Source organism: Mastigoproctus giganteus, chromosome 5, assembly GCF_048544385.1.
Source record: "Mastigoproctus giganteus isolate SK-2022 chromosome 5, ASM4854438v1, whole genome shotgun sequence".
Taxonomy (NCBI): domain Eukaryota; kingdom Metazoa; phylum Arthropoda; class Arachnida; order Uropygi; family Thelyphonidae; genus Mastigoproctus; species Mastigoproctus giganteus.
The window spans coordinates 81,683,543-81,701,375 of record NC_143579.1 but is presented as its reverse complement, the minus strand read 5'-3'; the positions used below and the strand labels follow the sequence as shown (position 1 = coordinate 81,701,375).

Below are 17,833 nucleotides of genomic sequence, written 5' to 3'. Positions count from 1 at the left end.
CTCTCTCTCCCTCCAGTGCCTCTGTAGCCAGGTGGGAGGGAAGGAGCAGCAGTGCGTAGTATACACTTCTTGATTAGACCAGGGTTCGAGCCTGTCACCACCAAATACGGAGGATGTGGAAAGGTCAGGGAATGACCACCGCATATCCCGGAGAAATATGGCCTTAGTTGCTAATGCTCCTAAAAACCAAATAACAAACTAACTAACAAACAAACTCTCTCTCTCTCAATGTTTCCTTCAGTTAAAATGTCTAGGATCATCCTCAATTGACTCACATCCATGAGAAAAGAATGCAAACCACTTGAACACACGGGTAAAGGATAGATAGATACCTCAAGTCTTTGAATGCTTCTCTTGCATTTTTACCCAACTTAAAATTTAATTACTGAATGTTGCTCCATCTTAAAATTCTGACACAATGCACTACCAATTCTTGTTTCAACCCATGACTTAAGAACTACAGAAGTGATGGTCATGCACATGCACTCTATTGAAAGAGCATACTCTAGTGGTTTGAACATTGTGCTATTTTTTTTAATGTAGCATTCATGATGCAGACAGGAAAAATCAGCCCCGTTATTTAATTGGCAAAATGTGTATTTGTGAATGCACCTATTAAGGCACCTGGGGGCTGATGGAATCTTAATCACAATAGAAACAGCAGTAGGTAAGATAACCTTTGACCATAATTATTAGACCATAATTGGATTTAGAGTAGGTCTCTGTAGTTTGGAGATGTGCACAATGTCTCTCCTGTTCACAAGGGGGGGGAGAAAAAGCAAAGTTTGTTTGTTTAGGGATTTATTAGGTGCATCGGCAACTATAGCCATAGTGCGCTATACATATGATATGTATGCATGCTATTTCTTCTCGGATAGAGATAAATGCAAAAAATAGTACCAGAAAGAAATTTAACTAACTAAAGGAGGTGATATACTTTAATCATTTTTAGAAATGTAAAAATGCTTGAGACATTTGTTTCATTATTCAAAAGTGAAGTAAGTGTAGGACGATCTTCTGTTGTGGATGGAGTGCAAAGCTTCTGGAGTTCTTGTATATTTTGTGCATTTAACAAGAATGTGTTTCACTGAAAGCACTGTGTTACAGTGGTGACACTGGGGGGATATCTCTACTCTTAAAAAGATAATCATGAGTGATATTTGTGTGACCTATTCGCAGATGAGCCAATATTACCTCCTGATGTCGGATTGAACTGAAGCTGGAAGGCCAGCGCTCAAGGTTTGGCTTGATACTTCGAAGCTTATTGTTAGGTTGATTTTCCTGGATTATTGGTTGATAGTCTTGATGAAGGTGGTGGGTGAGCCGATTTGGCAGCATTGTCGGCTAGTTCATTCCAGGAATTGCCATATGTCCTGGGACCCAGCAGAAGTATATGTTTTTCCCAAGTTCTGATGATAAGGTATGTAAAGAGGTGACTATTCCTTTCATGACTGGGTGGGTGGGTGATGTTTTTTAGTGCTTGAAGTGCACTTAAAGAATGTGTGAAAATTATGCTGTTGTTAATATCAGAGGACTCAATGTAATTCAGTGCAACCTGAATTGCTATTAGTTAGGTAGAAAATATACTGAATTCACATGAAAACTGATAGGCTAATGTTATGTTTGGAAAAACTGCAGCAATTCCAATGCAGGCATCATTCTTTGATCCATCAGTATGTACTATGACAAAGTTGGGAAATTGGTCCACTACTGCACGGTATAGTTGCAATGCAGATTTATTCCAGTCATGTAGATGTAAGTCACATGAAGGTGGAGCAAGAGAGGATGGGAGGCTATGTGCCACATTGTCTAAGGTTAAATTTAGTTCTTCTACAAGGAGTTTTATTCTCATACTATCCAAAGGACAGTTAGCATTAGGGTGGTTTTAGTATAACCTGCTGTGCTGTGAAAAGTATCTGCCAGTTTGGGTGATCTGGCATAGATCTAATTTTATAGGTATAATGTAGTATCAGTTGTCATCTGATCGAGAGAGAGAGAGAGAGAGAGAGAGAGAGGGAGGGGTTCGTGTGTTTCGGCATATAAGCTATGTATTGGAGACGTGTGATATGCTCCTAAGGCGATGCGTAATCCACTATGATGGAAAGAGTAAAGCCAGCGAAGGGCACTAGGTCTTGCTGAACTATACACTGGTGCTCCGTAGTCAAGTTTCGATCTTATTAAGGTGCTATATAACCATAATACAGTAAGGCAATCAGCTCCCCACTTAGTTGCAGAGAGAACTCAGATGATATTTAGTTTTTGTTGACACGATGTTCTTAGTCTTATGATAGCTCTAGGAAAGTGAGTTTATGGTCTCAAGTGATTCCTAAAAACCGTATGCTGGGATGAACTGCCATTGGCTGGCGATTCAGTTGTAGTCCCAGATTGGGGTGGAGTTTGCATTGGCAACAAAAATGTATGCAAAATGTTTTTTGCAGACAAAGTTGAAATCCATTAGTCTGAGCCCATGAACAAATCTTAGTTATTGCCCCTTGCAACTCTCTCAACAGTATTCATGTTTTTCGCATGACACCAAATACTAAGGTAGTCTACAAACAGTGCTTTATCAATAGTGTTTGGAAGTTGTTCAGCAATGGTGTTCATTGCAATTATAAAAAGTAAAGCACTGAGTACAGAGCCTTGAGGAACTCCTTCTTGTGAAAATACTTGGGACAGTAAGGTTTTAAATCGAACCTGGAATGTATGCTTGCATAGGAAATTCTGTATGAAAATCAGGAGGTGACCCCCAAAGTCCACGGTGATGCAATTCATAGGGTATTCCATACTTCCACGTGGAATCATAGGCCTTTTTGATATCAAAGCAGACTAATACATGGTGTTCCAATCTGAAGAATGCATTCTGAATGGAATTCTCCAGTCCTACTAGTATATCTAGTGTAGATCTGTTTTGTCAAACACCGAATTGTACAGAATGTAGCAAATTGAAATTTTCAAGGTACCAGATCAGTCGACGGTTCACCATCTTTTCGAGAATTTTTGCAAATGCAACTGATCAAGGCGATAATAATAAGTGGGATTTGTTGGGTCTTTCCCTGGTTTAGGAAAGGCAAGGACCGTAGCATGATGCCATTGTTTAGGGAATTTATCTTCCAGGAAGAGTCTATTGAACAGATGAAGAAGTGACTGTAATGATTCGGTACTTAGTTTCTGTATCATCAAATAATGAATATTATCTGGTCCTACAGCACTGTGTCTAGATGTTGACAAGGCTTTATGCAGTTCGTGGATGATAAAAGGTAAGTTGTATTGTTCATCTCCTTTTGAAGAAAAGTTTAACTTTTGTTTTTCCGAATTTGTTTTAAATCTTCTGAAGGTCGGTGTATAACTTACTGTTGCTGATGTTTTGGCAAAGGTTTCTCCTAGATATTAGCAATTCCAGCAGGATCATTTACATTCTGCCCTCTCCATTCCATGATAGGCAGAAGTGTCGTGTTTTATATTTACCACCCATTTTTCTGATTGCTTTCCAAAATTTATATGTAGGAGTTGCTTCATTGATAGTTGAAGTGAAGTGGATCCAAGCAGCCTTTTTATTACAGCGTCTAACATATCTTGCTCTTGCTCTAACGTGCTTATATTGAATGAGATTGGTTGTAATTGGACTCTGGTGAAAAATATTCTAAGCTTTTCTTTATTCTTTTTTAGCCATAAGGCATTCATCACTCCACCAGATTTTTGGATGAATCGGTAATTTTGAAGAGGATTTCAGTACAATTTGTTCTGCTGCATGTAATATCGTTTTTGTGACATAGTCAACCGCTTCATCAATTATGGAATTTCGGGATCAAGCTTAGTTAATTTTTTATGAGACTGCCAATCTGCTTTATCAGTGAGCCAATGTGGAATTTTAGTAGAATTATGAGAGGGCTTATTAAGTAATTCAATTGTTATGGGGAAATGATCGCTATGTAGTGGATCATTGTTTATTGTCCACTTAAGAGTAGGATACAAGGTTGCTGAACAGATATACAAATCTATTGCAGTACTTATTCCTGAAGGAAGGTGAATGTATATAGGTGAACCATCTTTTAGAAGAAGGAGGTTATTATTGTCTAGACACTGTTCAATTAGTTTTCCTCTTTGATTGATGTTGTTGTTGTTACCCCATAGAGTGTGATGACCGTTTAAATCTCCCAGAATGAGGAAAGGTGTGGGGAGTTGAGCTATAAGATTGTTTAGATCATTTTGTTGGAAGGTATAGCTTGGTGGGATGTATAAGGAGCAGGTTGTCATATGGATGTCAGCAGCTACACAGACTGCTATTGCCTCGAGGGGAGAATTCAGTAAGGCCAGTTTGGTAGGAATATGTGGGTTTGTTAAAACAGCTATACCACCATGTGCAATATTCTGATTGGTTCTGTCTTTTCTAAAAATATTATACTGAGACAGTTTTGGTGTATTTTGGGGTTTTAAATATATCTCTTGAAGGCAGAGACATATTGGTGAGTATTTACAGGTAGAGATCGTATAGGTCATCGATATTGGCACGGAATCCACAACAATTCCACTGTACTATTCTGTTCATTATTTATCTCTTGTTAGACTTTCTGAGCATTTTTGTGTTGCTGAGGTTTTCTGTTTTTCATTCTTGTTTTTATCTTTTTTTTGGGAAGGAAGGCCTTTCGGTGTCCATGTCTACATCAACAAAAATTTGAAGGACAGGGTCATTTGCTGATTTTTCTTTAGTGTCCATTTCTTGTTGGTGACTAGAAGTTAGGATATGTTTTTCTTTGAGACCTTGATCCAGGGTGTAGAGATTTTCGAGTGGTATGGAAATTGGCGAATTGACTGCTTGGGTTTGAGTTGCACTGTACAGTGATTTTACGTAATTCGAGAAAGACTCTTTTGGGGGTACTGTTAGTTCAGTTTGCGATGCAGTTGATTGAAATTTTTTGGTGGCTTTGGCATACGTAGGTCTGTTTGCATGAGTTGGTGGCGAGATTATTCTCTTTGCTTCTTGATAAGAAACATTATGGTTGGTTTTATATTTCTCGATAATTTTCTCACTTTTCCAGCACCAACACGTTCTAGCATAAGCGGGATGATCTTTTTTGTAGTTTGGACATACTGGTTGAAGAGCATTACAGTTTTTGCAATTTGTGTTCTACTGAACCACACTTTGTGCAAGTAGGGGTTCCCTGGTATGTCTGTACTTCTGACATCGGAAACACCATAGCGGGTTTGGGATATATGGTCTGACATTGCATACCAGATATCCGGCCTTAATGGATGATTTGGTGTATTAAAGGTCAAGATCAGATTGCCATCTTTTCTGGTGGAAATTCTCTTGACATGAATAACTCCTTGTTCTTTCAGTTCTTCTAGCATTTCCTCTTCAGATACATCTATAAGTCCCAGTCTGAGATCACTCCTTTAGAGGTATTCAGTGATCTGTGGGATGTTACAGTTACTGGAAGTCCTGCAAAGAAATTAATTCTTAGAAGTCGCTCAGAATGTTTGGCATTAGATGTCTCAATGAGGATATCTCCTGACATGAGTCTTTTTATGGATTTCTGAGATCCAGCTCTATTTTCCAATTCCTTTTGAACTCTAAATGGAGAAAGTTTGACAACTGCATTCTCACCAGTTGAGTGGATGATCAAAAAAAGTTGGAATTGGATAGGTCTCTGGCTCAGATTTTTAGTGTTTTACAGTTCCTGCTGGGGAATTATTTTTCTTTTTAGATATCTGGGTTCCATCTGGCAGCCCAGATAAGTCTGAGTTTGACTTACTCGTGATATGCTCTTTTTGGCACAGGAAGATTGTCTTTTTCTCCCAGGTTACCAGCCCAGCCACATGGAGGCAAGAGCAGTGCCACCTAGTGACCCAAGTGAAGAAGAGGGTTAGTATTAACTAAAAATAAGAGGGATTAAAGAAAGGTGGCTTTCCTTTCTACATTATAGTATTTGAATATATCTATTTAATTATAATACTCAGGAGTTATTGGACTTGCGAAACTCAGGAGAAACGTATTTACAGTTAAGCGTACCAGGTAATCACTCTAAAAAGGCACTGTGGTCACCAAAATCGCTTGGCACTCGGGGGCCCAAAAGCAAAGTGAGTAATTACATATCTATAAGCTTTATTTCTGTTTCAGGGAAATTAATGAAGTCTATGGTTAAAGAAGTAAAGAAGAATTACAGCTGCTTGATAGGAATGCTTGAATCCCTTCGTGGATTTCTTAAGGGAAGTTTTGTGTGATTAATCTGATTAGCTACTATACTAGTTATATAGTATAACTATATGTACTAAGTACTATATGTACATGCAGGAAATCAAGAAACAGGGTGAACCAAAAAAATAAATAAATAACATCACATTCTAAGTTTTACTAAAGCTTTTGACAATATTTCACATGAAAGACCTCTGTACAAATTGATGCAGTGTAGCATTATGGTCAAGGAATAGTTGGGTGATAGCAGACAGAGGGTGGTTATAAATGGGTATTGCTCCTCTTGGACTAATCCATGCTCAATTAATGCTTATAGTGCAGTCCCTCAAAGTTAAGTTATAGGGACTCTTACTGTTTTCAATATTTATTAACAATATTAATGAGGGCATATCAAGCTTATAGTCAAAGTTGGCAGATGAAATAAAGATTGGAAGAATGATTATAATGAGAGGAATCATCATCATCATCATCATCCATTTTCAATCCACTGCAGGATGAAGGCCTCTCCAGCAACTTTCCAGTTCCTTCTGTTTTGAGCCAGGTTTTCTTCTAGCTCCTCTTGGGTACCATTCTGTTATTTTCTTAGTCCATCTGTCATCATGTCTTCGAGCTATGTGTCCTGCCCAAGACCATTTTAGTTCTTTAGTTTTGATAAGAATGTCCTTTACTTCAGTTTGCTGCCTAATCCATGTGTTTCTCTTCTTATCTAACAGTCTGATTCCTAATATAATTCGTTCCATTCTTTGCTGTGTAGTTCTTAGCTTCTCTTCCATTCTTTTGGTGAGTGCCCAAGTTTCACTTCCATAAGTCATGGTGGGGAGTATACATTGATTCATTATTTTACGTTTCAGACAAACTGGGATATTGCTCTTCAGTATGTGACTATATTTCCTGAATGCTATCCATCCAAAATTTATTCTTCTCTTGACTTCCAGCCATTTATCATTATTACAGCTAATAACTTGTCCCAGATAAGTATATGACTCCACCTTTTCAATTACTGCTCCTTCGATCATTATTTCCCTTTCCGTGGCATACTTGTTCATCATTACTTTTGTTTTAGCCATATTCATCTTTAGTCCAAAATCCTTACTAACTGTGCATAACTGATTAAGATTTTCCTCTAATTCTTTGGGATCGTGGCTTATGACCACAATGTCATCTGCAAATCGTAAATGGTTTAGGTACTCTCCGTTCACATTGACTCCTTTCTGCGACCAGTCTAATCTTCTGAAAGCTTCCTCAAGGGCAGCAGTAAACAGCTTCGGAGATATTGTGTCTCCTTGTCGAACTCCTTTCTCGATTTTAAATTGCCTACTGTCTTTGTCTAGTCTAATAAAGGATGTAGCACTCTCATATATTTTCTTCAAAATCATAATATATGGAGTATCTATGCCTTGTCTTTCCAGTGCCTGAAACATTGCCTTATGCTGTATGGAGTCAAATGCCTTTTCATAATCCACAAATGCCAGGCATAATGGTGTTTTATATTCATTTGCTTTCTCCATTAGCTGTGATATTACGTGAAGGTGATCCATAGTTGAGAATCCTGTCCTAAAGCCAGCTTGCTCTTTCGGTTGATTCTCATCAAGTATTCTTTCTAATCTGTTAGTAATGACCCTTGTGAACAAGGGTCATTACTAACCCTTGGGATAACAAGCTAATTGGTCTATAATTTCCAATTTCTGATTTATCTCCTTTCTCATGCAGCAAAACTATGATTGCATTATTCCACTGCTTAGGCATCACACCTTTTCTAATGCACTTTGTGAAAAGCCTTGCCAGTTTTGTGTTATGTCTCTTCCTCCCAATTTTAACAACTCTACAGTAACTTCATCTTTCCCCCGGGGCTTTCCGATTCTTCATTTTCTTCAATGCATGTTCTACCTCATCAGGAAGAATATTGGGTATGTCGTATGTGTTGCTACTTTGCAATCCATGTTCCCCACTGCTGGTATCATTCCCTCGCTCCTTGTATAATTCTCTATAGTAGTCTTCTGCTATTTGAATTATGCCTTCTCTGCTGTTTCTAAGTACACCATCGCTATTCTTCAGTTTCAGTATCATTTGTCTTTCTGTATTACTGCTCATGGCTGCTGATTTAAATCCTTTGTTTTCCCTTAATGCTTGTTCTACTTTTCTTGTGTTAAATCTTCTTATGTCCTCTCTGAGTCTCTTTCTAATGGCTTTGCATAACTCAGTATACTCAATTTTCTCCCTGTCAGTGTTTTTCTTGCTCTTCATTTGTCGTCTTTGGTTCATCATGACAAGTGTTTCTTGACTAATTTTTTCTTCTTTGGATTTCTGTTTCTCTATAGGTTTCTTGGGCTTTATCACTTTCAGAAAGTTGTAATATTCCTCGTTGATATCTTGGTCCTGAGCAGTCTGCAGAAGCTCAAACTTGTTCTTAAGTTCCAGTACATACTGCTTTTTCTCCTCCTCTGTTATTTCAAAGACCTTTGTATTATTTACTCGAGTCAGTTTTTTCCTTTCCTTTCCTACATCTATATCAAGTGTACATCTTACCATTCTGTGATCACTTCCAACATTTACCTTATTCAGGACGGTAACATCATTCACAATATATCTTCTGTTAGTGAGGATGAAGTCAATTTAATTAGTTGTTAATCCATTTGGACTCTTCCATGTCCACTTTCTGTTCACCCTTTTCTTGAAAAAAGTGGTCATTACTGAGAGTCCTTGAGATTCTGCAAATTCCACAAGTCTTTCACCTCTTTTATTTCTTTCACCAATTCCAAAATTTCCTATAGTTCCTCTTTCTGCGCTGTTTTGCCTTTTTCCAACCTTAGCATTGAAGTCCCCCATAATAATAGTGTAGTGGGTTTTCTGCTCATCTAGAAGACTCTCAATTTCAGTGTGCATTTCTTCAACCTCTTCATCATCATGGCTCGATGTTGGTGCATAAATCATTATAATCTTTAGCTTGTACCTCTTAGAAATCTTGAATATTAGTCTTGACACCCTTGGTGATGTACTTTTGAATTCCAAAATGTTGTTTTTAAAATCTTTACGGACCAGAAACCCAACTCCATTGGTGTATAGCAGATTTCCACTTGATAAACTTATAAGTGATTCATTTCTTCTTCTTCTTTCAGCCAAACCGATGATATTCCAATTCACATTTTCTAATTCCTTTTCCAGCTCTAATATCCTGTCTTCACCGATGAGTGATAACAGGCCAAGTTCAATTTCCGTGCATGGCAGCCTGGTTGTACCCAGAGATTCTTAGCACCCTCTGCTTCCACTCTGATCCTCTCACTGCCGTAAGAGGGAGAGTGAAAGCTGCTGGGGACTGAGGGCCATTTGTATTGTTGTGCTCTTATTGCTGGAGGGTTTGGTCTTTTCCTCTTCACGCTGACCAGGCGTCTTGAAGAGAACCACTCTACATGTTCGTTGCCACCTAAGTGACGTAACAGGGCTTACAATCGAGAAGGTGTGCATGAGTGGATTTTAGGGAGGCAGGCCAACCGGACTTCTCCTAAATCTTCTGTAATAGAGAGATATTGGATCCATCAGTGTTTTAGGCTGAGTGTCTGATAACACACAGGATACCTGTTCCCCTCTAAGCCCCATGAGAGGAATGAAGGTATATTACTGCAAAAAAATCTAGAAAAATTAGGCAGATGGGCTGAGAAGACACAACTGAATTTTAACATTTATAAATGCAAGGTACTGCATATGGGTAGAAGTAATCACAGAATAACATAGCAATTGGATAATACCATACACAAAGTGTTGGAGAATGAAACAGATCTAGGGTTAATTGTACAGGATGCAAGGATAGCTTACGGGGTTCTGCCAATGACATAAAGGAATTTTTTAAACAAAGATAAGGAAAAATTTTAAGAAGTCTGTGGAATTGATTGAACACATGCAGATAGGAGAAACAAGATTAGCAAAGGATACAAAAAAAGGCAATCTTACAGGTAGATTAAATGCTGATAGCATCCTTATTATTTCTTGAATAATAAACAAGGGGACATAAACTTAAATTGAAAAGCAATGGCTGCAGGAGAGATGTGCAAAATTTTGCTTACAGCCAGAGAGTAATTGATTGTTGGAATGGATTTCCATCTGGTGTGGTAGAAGTGTGTAGTTTGAATAAATTTACAGACAAACTGGATAAATTGTTAGAGGAGATGGCCAGATGAGATCAGTAGGCGTTTATCCACCCCTCCAATACTGCAATAAGCTTGTTGTCGTGCATCGTTTTCTACTACTTAATGCTGCTTTGAGGTCTATGTACACTGCCACTAGTTCTTGTTTTACTAGCAGGTTTGCCATAGTTATATATTTATGGATTACAGTGATATCATGATGGTTGTGGTACTGGTAAGATTGTTTTTTTACAAGACAGACCTGCATGGTTTTGGCAGGCCTGTCTTATATTTGGATTGTTGGTCTTTGGTGTGGGTTTTATGGAATAATTATTCTACATCTTGGATGGTTTGATGGAAAAGAACTGCAGTAAATACATATTGCAAATAGCAAATCAATAATAAATAGACTGAGGCACGACAACTTAGTATGGAATGCCATCAAAGCCTGCTTGTGGCAGTTGGCTGTAAACATTCACTGCAACGATTATTTTCTGTCTGCTAATGTGGATTGTGTGAAACTCTGGGAACTGTGCTTCATTAACTGGTAGTTTTCCATCCAATGACTGAACTGGGTTTAATGAGTAACTGACGAAAAAGTCTAACCACATATTTGCAATCTGCATTCAAAGTTGGTTTCAAAGCCGATTTGTATAAGAGTTTTTCCATCTTTTGATTGACTTAGGTTTTTTTTTTTTTTAATTCGGCCGATATTAGCCTAGTGAACTGCATTCATGCCAATGAATTCACAGTTCTATCCTCTGTGGGCTGGTGTTTTCCTTTGTTTGTATGCTTGCAAGTGAAGTTGGATTTTAGATCTTAAGTCTGCCATGCTCTAATCCTTGCTATGATAGTTATTTGTTTTTTCACAGCCAATGATGCTATGGAATTTAGCCATCTGTTTAATACTTCAACTGTGAGATCAACTGGGAACTACTCAAGTACATTCCATGGTATGCTTTTTGCTACAGGTAAACATCTGTTAGTGTCTAGGGACATGGACAAGATTACAGTTGTAGTTTTTCTAATTTTGGTACAAAGTAAAGAGTAGGGACTAGTAAAGACAATCAACTCATTATCAGATGAGAATACCATTTCCAGATCTAGCTTGTTTTCTCCTTTGGTTGGCCAATTATTTTTGAGTATGAGATCAGAAGGTTCAATCTTATGGAGTGAAATAAAAGATTCATAAGACAGACTTCCATATTATGGATAGCAGACTGTTTTTTTGTAACTGGATATCAAGTTTTCTCACTGACTGCTTGCTGTGGTGATGGTTGATGGCTTTCTGTCTTCTAACTTCTCCACTAATGCTCTGTTCCCCAAAGCCCAGTTCTTTCTACAACTCTTTTCCTCTTGTATATTAATGACCTTCCACTGACTAGAAATCCTCTCTATACCCAACAACTATACAGAGAAATAGTGGGCCAGTAAATCAGAATGCCTTATAATGGGGGGATTTTAACTTTCCAGATGTTGAATGGAATTTGTGAATTTGTCACTCATACACTAGTAAGACAATTTTTTACATTTCTTGGGTGGCAGCAATCACAGTATACTAATGTGGAATTTAACTGAAGACATAACTACTGTCAAGAGTAAAAGGAAAGGGTTATGTTTTCGTAAGGGTTACTACAGTGGCCCCAGTTTTTAAATTCTATGCAATGGAACAAACTTATGATGTTACCAACAACAAATTCTAATCGGGAAGCATTCAGGAAAGTAATCATAGAATCTACTAGGCTTTTCATGCCAACAAAGAAATACTGTTCAAGGCTTAGATCTAAAGACCAATTGTTGTTGTTGTTGTTGTTTTTTGGTGCAAGGGCTGCTTAGGCCATATTGCACCTATCACCGTTATGAATATTACATATGCATGGTGATTGTGATGGCATTACTCAAAAACGATCATATAATTCGATCTTTTTTGTGAAGTGAAAGAACTCCAGCAGATTAGCGTCGTTACCTATGATGTGGCAGAGTGTCATGGGTTCTTTAAGGTTTGGCAGAAAGCTAAAAGAGACTTGGCGGGCAGTGGTGTATAAAGTACACTCAATAAGAATATGCTTCATTGTGAGTGGACAGTTGCGCTGTGTGCATTGTGGAGGGTCATTATCTGTGAGGAGATAAAGGTGGGCAAGATGTCTGTGGCCAATTCGCGCTCCAATTAAAATTACTTCCTCCCTCCTGTTTATACGGAAACTGGAGGTCCACGGTTGCGGTTCAGGTTTTATTTGGCGGAGTTTATTGTGCGTTTGGGCTTGCCATTGAATTCTCCATTGTTCTTTACACATTCTTCGAATGTTACTTTTGTAGTCAAGATATGGAACGTAATACTGTGATAATTCTCTGTCGGATGGATGTTTAATGGCATAGTCTGCACGTTCGTTTCCTGGTATCCCAGCATGGCCTGGGATCCAGCAGAAAATGGCCACTCGCTGGAGATCTTGAAGATGCATCAGTTTGGATTTTATGAGCTTTATTATAGGATGTGTTTGAGAAGAATTGTTCTGTAAAGCTATAATCGCACTCTGGGAGTCCGTATATATCATGCTTTTATGGATGGTCAGATGGAGGATATTTTCTACTGCAAGTTTGATGGCGTATAATTCAGCTGTATAGCTGCTGCATTCATTGGGAAGTGATACGGAGAAGGTTTTATGAGGGAAAACGGCTGATGCACCCACTCCACTCTCAGATTTTGATCCGTCAGTATATATTTTTGAAAAATGCAGATAATTTTGTGTGTGGGAGTTGTTGTTTATTAACATTTGCAAGAGAGTGTTTTCCCCAGTTTAGAAAATAACTGTCACAGAGTGGTTTAATAGACGTCCATGGGGGATCTGTACTACTTAAATCTTGAAGAACTTTATCAGGATCTATATTCCAAGTTTGTGATAATGCTTGAGCTCTGAGAGCAAAAGGCTGAATTGCTCTAGGTTTATTTCTATAGAATGTTGCGAACTTGGGTCCATTAAGTATTGGCCTAATGGGATGGGTAGGTAGACTTTGGATTTTAGTTGTATAGTTAAGTAACATCTTTCTCCTGAGGCTTAGAGGAAGTTCATGAGCATCAATATAAAGACTTTGAACTGGCGAAGTTCTATAAGCGCCTATAGAAATCCTCAGGGCAGGAATTAGTACAAGTCGCGCTAGCATGCTCTCCCTAGCAGAATCATACACCGGGGCACCGTAGTCAAGGCGAGATCTGATTAGGGCTCTATAAAAATGAAGTAACGTGTACCGATCTGCACCCCATGATGTAGAAGAAATGACTCTGAGTATGTTCATTTTTTTCTGGCAAGAAGTCTTTAGATGTTTAACGTGCTCTATGAAGTTCAACTTACTATCGAAAGTCAGACCAAGCAGACGAATGCTGCTCACAACTGAGATAGGCTGATTTGTTAAGTGTACCTCTGGATCTGGATGCATCTTCCGTTTGTTACAAAAGTGAACTACTTTAGATTTTGAACAAGAGAGTCGATACCCATTCTGTGCCATACATAACTGAATATTATTAATTGAAATTTGGAGCTGCTGCTCAATGAAAGTCATGTTTTGAGAACTGCAAGAAAAAGTGAGATCATCGGCATAGAGGTATGAATTCACAGTGCAGGGCATATTTTTAGTCATATGGTTTATTCTTATTGCGAATAAGGTGGCACTGAGCACAGAGCCTTGTGGGACCCCTTCTTCTTGTATATATGTTTGAGAGAGAACTTGCCGGTATAGGACTTGAAAGGATCTGTGCTGAAGGAAATTCGATATGAAGTACGGTAAGTGGCCTCTCAGGTCAAGGGAATGCAGATCTCTCAGGATACCAAAACGCCATGTGGTGTCGAAGGCTTTTTCTACATCAAGGCATACCATGACGAGATGCTCATTTCGAATGAATGCATTCCTGATGTTTGTTTCCACTTTGACCATGAGATCCAGGGCTGATCGATTTTTCCTGAATCCAAATTGATTGTCAGAAATTATATTTTTAGAGTCGAGAAACCAAGTAAGTCAACGGTGAATTATTTTTTCCAGGGTTTTGCTTAAGCAGCTGGTGAGAGAAATAGGTCTATAGTTTTCAGGAATGGAATGATCTTTTCCTTGTTTGGGAATTGCTATTATATAGGAGTGATGCCAGGAACTGGGGAAACAATGTTCAAGAAAGATGCGACTGAAAAAAGTGAGGAGTGAAGAGACCGATTCTTTATCTAAGTTGTGGAGCATTATGTAGTATATTCCGTTGGGGCCTGCAGCACTGTGTATTGAGCTAGATATGGCTTCTTGAAGTTCAAGCATTGTAAGCGGCTGATTATAAGGTAAAGCACATTTACTCGTAGGTCTGAAGTTCAGTTTGGACTTAGCTAATACTTTGATCTTCTGGAATGATAGATCATATGCTGTTGAGGCAGATAACTGTGAAAAAACAGTCCCTAGGGCATTCACTATATCTGTAGGAGAAGAAAGATCCTGCCCATTCCAGTTGAGAATTGGGGAGGATAATCGGGGAACTTTGCCACTTAGTTGTTTTATTTTCCGCCATATTATTCTTGAATCAGTATTTTTATTAATCGCGCTCGCAAATCGAATCCAAGATTCTCTTTTAGCTTTCTTCCTAATGTGACGGGCCTTGGCTGTGAGTCTCTTGTAGTTTATAAGATTGGCGGTGGTGGGATGTTTTCGAAACAGATTCCATGATCGGTTTTTTCTTTTTTTGCACCTTTGCACTCTTCGTTCCACCAATAGTTTATGGTTCTATGGTTTGTTGACTGTGATTGTGGAATCGCAGTGCATGCAGCAGCCAGTATTTGTCTCGTGATGTGATCAGTAGCTCTGTCAATAGGCCAGGTTTTGATGATCTGTTCATCAAACGACACTCGGGAAGTGAATTTTGCCCAATCTGCTCTGTGAAATTTCCATTTTACATGGTTTTGGGAAATTGTGGAATGTCCTGTTTGAATCTTACATATTAGCGGAAAGTGATCACTATTTAGCGGGTTGTCGAGGGCCGTCCACTCAATACTAGGGAAGAGGATCGGAGAGCATATGGAAAGGTCTATTGCAGAAGTTCTACCAGTAGAGAGATGGATGTAAGTTGGCAAGCCAGTATTTAGTAGTCAGATTTTGTCTGTCAGCAAGCTGTTAGATAAGTTGTCCTCGTCCATCTGCATTGGGAGAACCCCACAATGGATGGTGTCCATTGAAGTCACCCAATAAACAGATAAGGGTTGGCAACTGCTGAATAAGATCTTCCAGTTCATGGATGGTATAGGAGTGATTGGGCGATAGGTAGATAGAGACAATTGTCAAAGTAATACCAATCACAATACGTGTTGCAACAGCTTCGATGGAGATTTGTAAAGGAATTAATCTGCAAGGTACTCGTGAGTCTATGAGTATGGCTACCCCTCCGTAAGCATTATTTGTAGCAGTTCTGTCTTTTCTAAAGAGTGCATAATTCTTAAATGACAGTGATACATGACATGCTAAATTTGTCTCTTGTAGGCAGATGCCTACGGGATGGTAACGATCAATTAACTCGTGGATATCATCGATGTTACTGCGAATTCTTCTACAGTTCCACTGTATGATTTGGTGCATTATTTGGTTTTGTTACTTGAGGAAGATTCTGAGTCTTTTTTTATTCCCAGGCTGTTTGTGGCGATCGAGTTTCATTTTCTCTTTTCTTAGAAAGGTTGGGCGTCCGGTATCCACGACATCTTCTACATGAAGATCTAGGAAAGGTTCATTTGGGTCAGTATTGTTATCAGTGTCCATATTTACTGAAGTGATATTGTTTGTCTTCCTATTTGTAACTGAGTCGGTTTTTGACTTTGAAATATCTGATGGTCTATGTGGGGTTGCTGGTGGGACTGTGACAGGGGTGTTGTTGGCTCTATCTACTACCTTTTGCTCTTTTGGAGTCTGTTTCATTGATGGTGACAGTATAGATCGGGCCCAATCTGCAATCGACATGGTTGGGGGAACTGATACTTCAGTTTGTGTTGCTGTTGTTTGGTATTTTTGCATTGCTGCTGCATATGTGTTCTTAGGTACGTTAAGCATAATTTGCTTTTTTGCCTCTTGGTATGTGACTTTTCGTTCTACCCTGTACTTTTGGATTTTTTTTTTCAGTTTTCCAGAGATCGCATGACTTGGAGTAGGCTGGATGCACGCCTTTGCAATTCAGACAGTGCGGTGTTTTGGCATCACAGTCTGTGTGCGAATGTTCTTTCGACCCACATTTTGGGCAGACTGGATCTCCTCGACAAGCCATTTCTGCGTAACCAAATTTTTGGCACTTGTAGCATCTTATAGGATTCGGGATAAAGGGTTGTACTCGGCAGTTGAGATAGCCGGCTTTGACACTGGATGGCAAGATAGGTGTTCCGAATGTCAGGATGATGTTGCGGGTGGGAACAAGTTCTCCATCTTTCCTGATCATGGTGCGTTTGGCTTGTATCACTTTCTGATGTTTGAGTTCTTGGGCCAGTTCATCTTCTGTTACATTTATCAGATCCCACTCTGCAATTACTCCCGTGGAAGTATTTAATGTTGCATGCGGGGTAACTTGAATGGGTAGTCCGCCAAATATCGTTAGTTTCAACAGTCTCTCAGAATGTGCACGACTCACTGTTTCTACCAAGAGGTCTCCAGATCTGAGTCTTCTCACCATTTTGGGAGAGCCCGCCACATTTTCCAAACATTTCTGTATAAGAAATGGTGAGAGAGTGCTCATAGATTTGTCCGACAGACTATGTAAGATAAGGAATGATGGGCATTCCTGTTGGTCTGTGTCTGTACGCAGTCGTTTAGATTTTGTTACATTGTGAGAAATTTCATGGTCAGCATTGTTGATGGTACTGGATGCTCAAGCTCTGGGTAATTGTCATAGTCCATGTTAGGCTCCTTTTTGCCCTGGGAGATTGACTTTCCCTCCCAAGTTTCCGGCTCCGCCACGGGGAGGCAGGAGCAGTGCTGCAAGGAGGCCAAGCGGTTAGATAAGTTAGTTGATTAGTAAAATAGAGTAATATATGTAATGAAAAAGAAAGGTGAGTTTCCTTCTTTGTTCTTACTCGTGATTTTTCAAGTATAGAACTGAATTATAAATGAACTTAAAGTAAAAAACGATAACTTAAAATGAACTTTTATCACTGGGAAATATCGCTATATATTCGCACTTTGAATGCTTGACCTCGAATTTGCTTGGCACCCGGGGCCTAAAGACCAATGGTAAATATATTAGTCTGTATTCGAGTCAAAGGAGAATAGGCAAACGAAGGGAGATTATGAGAAGTCTCTGGCAAAGAATGCAAAGACTTCTATGCTTATATTAGAATTAGTAGAGGCACATCATGCAAGAAAACAAGCTTAGACAGCATCAGCCAAAAAAAAAAAAAAAAAACCCTTCCCATTTCACTCATCCGTTTACTCCAAATTCCACTGATAACATTAGCCCATGTAGAGCAGTGTCAATTTATTACCACTATACAAAGGGTACTAGGAAAGTTTTGCAATATGACGCAAC

The 17,833-nt window shown here is 38.9% G+C and overlaps 1 protein-coding gene across 1 annotated transcript in view; it reads right to left on the bottom strand.

The window, feature by feature from the left end:
• The window catches only part of Taf1 (TATA-box binding protein associated factor 1), an 818,869-nt gene that overhangs the window by 516,238 nt on the left and 284,798 nt on the right, over positions 1-17,833 (bottom strand). The gene's annotated exons all lie outside the window — the stretch shown is intronic.